This window comes from Pseudochaenichthys georgianus, chromosome 11 (assembly GCF_902827115.2).
Source record: "Pseudochaenichthys georgianus chromosome 11, fPseGeo1.2, whole genome shotgun sequence".
NCBI classification, from domain to species: domain Eukaryota; kingdom Metazoa; phylum Chordata; class Actinopteri; order Perciformes; family Channichthyidae; genus Pseudochaenichthys; species Pseudochaenichthys georgianus.
In genome coordinates, this window is record NC_047513.1 from 20899523 (window position 1) to 20906683 (window position 7161).

Sequence of the window (7161 nt, forward strand, 5' to 3'; positions counted from 1 at the left end):
TATGCCATCAAAGGTTACCATTTTTGTTTACTCATTATGGCTTCATTTGACCATGGGAACTTCCTATTTCTTCAACAGCATCAGGCCGTTGTGTCCTTGGGCAAGACACTTCACCCGGATTTGCTCCTGTGGGTATTGTCCACAGTACATGTATGATACCAATGTATACTTGTAAAAGCGCCTCGATGACCTCGAGGCGTGAAGATGGACGGTGTGGCGCAGTGCGCTGTGCAATGATCATCAGATCAAGGGGTGAAACCCGCCGCTGCTGCGTCTGTAAAGCTGGTGTGTCCTTGGGCAAGACACTTCACCTGAACTTGCTCCTGTGGGTATTGTCCACAGTTTCTGACCATTGCATGTATGATATATGTGTAATGTGTGTATATGTAAAGCGCTTTGAGTCATTGAAAAAGCGCTATAATAAATGTAAGGAATTATTATTATTATTAGAGGATTTAGTCACATCCTTTGAAGTAAAAAATAGCAATCCTTTAAAAATGCAAGTAAAAGCCTGCATTGAAGATGTCACTTAGGTATTATTAGCAAGATATTCTTAAAGTATGGGTGAGTATTTGATGCATAAAATGGCCCTTGTGAGTGACACTGTGCTATTGCTATATGTTATAATGTGTAGGCTGCGTTTTGCAAGGGGGTGCTCAATTTGAACAACCTTATATAATGGTGGGTAGTTAAATCTACAACAGTGTAGGTTAAGTGGGTAAAAATCAGTGTGTGAAGGTTTAACAATATAGCTGGCAAATAATCGAAGTTGACAAAATGTACTCCTATATTATAAGCTGATGAGTATAATACTTTTACATGAAAAATGGGGCCTTTTTTTTACTATAACCTTGTTCGACCCTATCAAATTGATTATACAAATTAATTAATATAATTTGATGTAAATATGACATGTATCCTTTGTGGTATTATTTAGTTAGTGTAAAAATAAATAAAAACACAATGCATACACACAGTATACAGATTGTCCACACACACACACACACACACACAACACACACACACGCACGCACGCACGCACGCACGCACCACCCACACACACACACACACCACACACACACCACACACACACACACACACACACACACACACACACACACACACACCACACACCTTCACCGACAGCCATCAAACATAAAAGGACACAGTAAAGCAAGCAGCCTCACCAACATACAGTAGAATAACATAAGATGCATATGCTGCTGTGATATTTAATATCCATGGGATTTAGTATACAGGCCATGTAGGTATGTTATTACTTTTAAAAATCCGATGAAGAAATGACAAATTAATAAATGTTGTCTATAACTCTTAAACAAAACCTCTGAAAGGAGTATACAACTCAAAATGTTATAACTATATCATAAAACAAATGTATAGTCAACTGAAGTAGTGAATCAGGCTTACATACCGATGCAAGGAGGAATAATAATTTGTAAAGGGAGTATTTCTTCCTGATGTCAGTTTTTGCCGTAAACTTGCCGTAGTAAAGACAATTGAATTCAGATGAATGTAAAACAAAGAGAGACAGACAGTAGATCGCGCGAGACAGGGACAGAGATAGAGATGAGTGGGCTGATGATCGCTCTCGTGCATTCTTCGCGTGTGTGTGGGCGCGTGGCTCAGGGTTCAGATCTGTCTCCTCCTCCCAACTCTCCCCCACTCCTCCCCCCTCTGCTCCGACTTAGACAGGCAAAAAGCGGAGGAGGAGCGACGGACCTCACAGTCAACAGACGCTCAACGCTGGGTGTACGGCAGTGGAGTCGGTAGAAGGAACGGAAGAACGAAAGACATAACGGTAAGCTAACGGACACCCCGCGAGGACATCTCCTCGACTAGCATAACTAACGGCTGCTTGGCATCGACGCTCCTCGCGCTCTGTTGATGCTGCCCTCCTCTTGTTTGTACTTTTAAAGATAGTACTAACATCAGATAATGTAGTAGGGTGATAAAAGAACAAAACTGGGTAAGAAAATAGTTATGCTTTAGTCGAAAATTACCGTTAAATTAACTAGCTTACTGCCCCGGGGCGCAGCTATCAGTCGCATCTCCCCGGGGCTGTAAGTGAAGCGACACCGCTGAATGAAAAAGGATTTCAGAGACAGTAAATGTATTTATATTATGTATTTTTTTGCTGAATGTAACTGTGTTTAGCGTTACTTAGATAAAGAGATTATTTATATATTTTCCGTCTACTCTTTAATTTTCCTGTTGCTCGCGTGCCTTGAGTGTGGGCTACAAATGTGAGTTTTTAACCCTCCTGTCGTGTTCAGCTCAAATCTGACCGATGTACTATTTTTCATCAAACATACATGTAGTGTTTGGACATTTAAACTGCCTCAAAGCCTTATGAAATCCTCCACAGAAGGTATTTGAACATATTACATTGATGGTCACCACTTTAATTGATGTCAACTTTGTATGGTGTTCCTAGTCCCGGCCAAAAATGACCGCCATAAGAAATGAATGGGTAGCTAGCGATGTTCATCCACCAGTCAGTAGTACACAGCCACACATCGACACAATGTTAATTTTGGATTACATCTAGAGTTCTCTTCTTTGTATATTGACTGCAGTAAATCATGTAAACCAGTAGCCGACGGCATTGGTTTGTATCTTAATGTAAGAGCAGTTAAAACAGACCAGTCAAATTTGACCGCGAACACCAGAGTAAGGGGGAGACATGAACACGACAGGAGGGTTAAGGGTATTGTAAATTGCCAGTTCACCCCTGTCGGAAAAAAGTATTTTTCTGTGAGCTATAATACTGAGTTCATGTTGTCTGTCCTCCTGCTGTGTACCCTTTCGTCCTCCGGCTCCTCATGCAGCTGACAGCCCGGTGAGGTCCCGGAGCAGGAGGTCCACTCCCTGCCCGGGTGTAAAAATAGCCCGGTGTGTCAGCTTTAGCATGGGTCACGGACGGTAATGCGACACACGATTTTGTGCTTTTAGCTCTCCAAGTGGGAGAGTCCCACCCCACCCCGAGAGAGTAGATCACAAAAACCCGATCTTGTTCTGTTATCTGTTCTTCCTGTTATGTGGGTCAACAGGATGCCACTGAAGTGTTTGAAGGTGACACCTGTTTTGTCTTTTCCTTCTTACCGCATCCACCGTTTAACATGTGTGGCACAGTCAAGCAGGTGCAAGAGGTGGAAGAAGTACTCATTGTTGTACTTAGGTAAAAGTAGTAATGCCACAGTCTAGTAATACTCTGTTACAGGTAAAAGTACTGCATTGAAAATCTCCAAAGGTATTAGCATCATCGACATATACTTAAAGTACCAAAAGTAGTCTATTTTCAGATTGGCCGGTTTTCTAATAACTTGAATTATATCTTTTGATTATAATTATTGATCCATTAATGTGTTTATCAAAGCTGGTTAATGTGCAGCTCATTTTGATTCCTTTGTATTCTGCAGGGTAGCTTGCGGATGTTACTGCAACTAAAATCCTATTTAAGTGTCAATTATATTTCATATCATTAATCCCAATCTGCAAATAAACTAAAGGTATAAAGAAATGTATAGGAGTTAAAGTACAAGATGTACCTATGGTGGTAATGGGGTAGAAGTACAGAGTAGCAATGAATTGAAATACTCAAGTAAAGTACTAGTAACTCGAAATGGTACTTAAGTACAGTACTTGAGTAAATTAACTTTACACCACTGCAGTCAAGATGGCATCAGTTGTAGAGTTGCAAAGCCTCATATTGTGTGAAGAAGCCCTTTAACACCAGCACTTGCTGCTGTGCTGTCTTGTATATATGCAGAGGGGTGTTTTTTTTTCCCAGCATGAGGTTTTAGTTCAGCTGCAGAGCGGCACAGCTGTCGCACCCACAAGTCACTTTGGTAATAAAGCTGCGGTGTCTGCTCAGGTGCTGATGACTCAAAGGACAATGTAACCTACATTTTTTTTCTAATGTGTAGCCTACTTTCAGTTTTTCACTTGTCTTAAAGTGGCGAGTGAAAAATGCATGCCCTGTTTTATTTGACTTAAATAAGCAAGGAGGAAAAAATAAAACCTGCTCAGAAGGGAGAGAATTCAGCTGCAAATGTTAAAAATGCAGGCCCAAAAGATGCAAACAAATATATACACATATATATATATAAATTGTATATACATCTAAGTGAAAACTCAAAATACTATATTAAACAAAGTAAGCAGCCCACCGACTCCCGAGCAAAGCCTACAGATTATGGATAAACAAAGAGCTGAATGCTATGAGTTTGCCTCAAATTTCTCAGTGATTATTTTATACAAGAGACCTGCTCTCTTGTTCTCTCGCTGAAAGATTTCCTAATGAGCTCCGAGCTGAGGGAGAAAACATGAAATCCCCTTTTAAATTCAGCTGCAACCTACACACACAACACGATCAGCTTATATGACCATAGGCAGCGATGATTTCTATTTTTTTGTTGGTTTTTTTTAAGCAATGGAAGGGTGGAACAAAAACAAATACTTTAGTGCAGAATGTCTTTGGAGATGAAAAACTGTACGGTTGATATCTACCAGTAAGGCATAATAAGAACCAAGCATAAGAAAGGCAATGTTAGACTCAATTATGAAACGATGCTAAGCCACTGGTTAATATAGTCCTGGAATTTAAATATATATCGTTTCCGTGGTCTTAATTACAAACAGGATTGTACTGGGCTTAGTTTGACTTGGTGACGCTGACAATGGCCATCTAAAGCACCTTTTGGTATGTTCTCACCAAGCTGCCTGTGTGTCAGTGTAGATGAGCTAGGCAGCTTTTGGCTGGAGAAAAGAGGTGTCCTGGTGAGTAGGTGGCTCTTTGGCTGCAGGCTTCGGGAGAGCAGCAGATGGATGATGATGTAGCGGGTACTGGCGCTCCCTGCTTCCCGCCGCCATCCGTCACGCGCTAATGATCGTGTCACACCTTCTCCCCGGGCGGCCGGCCGCTTCTGCAGCGCTCAGCTCAAAATCTGGTAGCTCAACTCAAATCCCCTCTTCACGGCCGTCGGCTGAAAAGCCCGGAGACAGACTGTGGTGCTGCAAGCCTCTCTTTCACTAATTCTTCGCTCCCCTCTTTCTCTATTGCCTCCTTTCACCCCTCTTCACCTTTAAAGTCCCTGCAGACTTTTTCCTCATCCCTCTTCATCCCCGGCTTCCCTTGCCTCCCATTCATCTTGTGTGCTCTGTAGTGCATCTGCTCCACATCATTCTTTTCCCTCTCTGTCCCGTTTATGTCATCTTACTCTTCGCTGGTATTGCTCTCATCTTACAGCTCTTATACACTCAATACCAGCATGGCTTCTCTTAATTTATACAGTCTTTTTCTGTGATTTTAATGATGAAAGATGTGTTGTTTTTTTTCCTTTGCCCATCCATCTCTGAGGTATGGGGTCAGGGTCAGTTTATAGTGCAGCAGACGTCGAGTTTGGCTAAAGGACAGCTCGGCAAGAACTCAGCAACAGCACATTAGGGACTCTCTCAAGTCATTATGTCCTATAGTGTGTTTAGGTGTCTTCCCTAGGCAGTAAGAAGCCCACCAAGCAAACAGTGATACATTTCTCGGCTGCAGCTTCGTCATAATGCAACATTTTCTGCTCTAATACATTGCAGATTATTTTCTCGATTAATTTTCTCGAAAATTATTACTAATTTTGTCGGTAAAATGCAAGAAAATTGTGGGAAATGATTTTTTTTTAACCCATTGTCATTTGCTCTGATCAACATTCCAAAATGCAACTCTTTACACATGAAAAGCTGGAAAGAAGGAAATATAATTATTGAACTATGACTGATTGACTGTTAATTGATCACTCTACTAATAGGGGCATCTTTTCCATACCAAGAATATTTTTGCTGGGTGGAATCAGGGCTGACATGTACTGTGTTTCATTGAGGCGGAATGGGAAGTAAACACCACTTTGGTGGCACATGGAGCGATAGTGGACTTTTTTAAAAAGCGCTATTATCTCCAGTCAGGTGTTAATAACCATGTTAAGGGACTCAGCATCCTCTGAGCTCGTTATTCTGTCCCCGGCGTTACAGGAATAAGTGTCCCCTTGAGCTCTGTGTAACAGCAGTATGTGTCCCCCACTGAGTGCAGTCGGCTCTTCGGTAAAAATATGGTGGAATGCAACTTCCTCGTGTGTGTGGTGTGTGTGTGTGTGTGTGTGTGTGTGGTTGTGTGTGTGTGTGTGGGTGTGTGTGTGTGTGTGTGTGTGTGTGTGTGTGTGTGTGTATACAGTATGTGTGTGTGTACAGTATGTGTATCTCTTTGGTGTTGGCAATATTCTCACCACTGGGATCAGAGACTCAGCTTGGCATTCTGGGAATATTAGTGCTGGTGGATCGGATGATACTCTCCACAGCTGCTGCTTCTAATAAAAGGACACACTCACGCACGCACACACACACACACAGACACACACACACACACACACACACACACACCACACACACACACACACACACACTCACCAGACATGTGTCCACATGAACCACACATGTAAATATACAAGCAAATACCACATCCGAGCACAGGATATATTTTACCCGCACACACTTACAGTAATACACTTTAAGCAGCAATTAGCTGTCAAGCCAGGAGAGCATTTGGCAAGCAGAGACAAAGGTTAACACTACACATACGCAGACCACACACGCTTAGCTACTTGATGTCATTTCCAGCAGCTATGCTTTAATGCCCTGGCAACTGTTTGATATGTGTTGTGTGTGTGTGTGTGTGTGTGTGTTGGTGTGTGTGGTGTGTGTGTGTGTGTGTGTGTGTGTGGTTGTGTGTGGTGTGTGGTGGTGTGTGTGTGGGTGTGTGTCGTGTGTGTGGGTGTGTGTGTTGGGGGGTGATTGTGTGAAACATTGTAGTGGTGTTTCTATCGTACAATGACCGCTAACACTGTTTTCTCTCCTGTGTTTTTTTTCGATATCTGCAGGCTATTTTCCATTGACCAGTAAAGAGCCGGCAGACAGAGCAACAGTAGAGAAGGCGAGCACGGCGGAGAGGATAATTGCATTTCTGTCTGCCCTGTGGGAACATGGGATATATGACCTCATCATTCACCTGTGAGGCTCTCCAGTAAACAACTCCAGATAGGTATGAACACACACACAGACTCATGCAAATGCAGGCCAAATATATCTTTAAAAGCAGTA

General features: G+C 42.3%; 1 pseudogene; it reads left to right on the forward strand.

Annotated features, from left to right (window-relative positions):
* Positions 1-1676: 1676 nt before the first annotated feature.
* Positions 1677-7161, forward strand: part of LOC117454718 (cAMP-regulated phosphoprotein 21-like) — a 16231-nt pseudogene continuing 10746 nt past the window's right edge.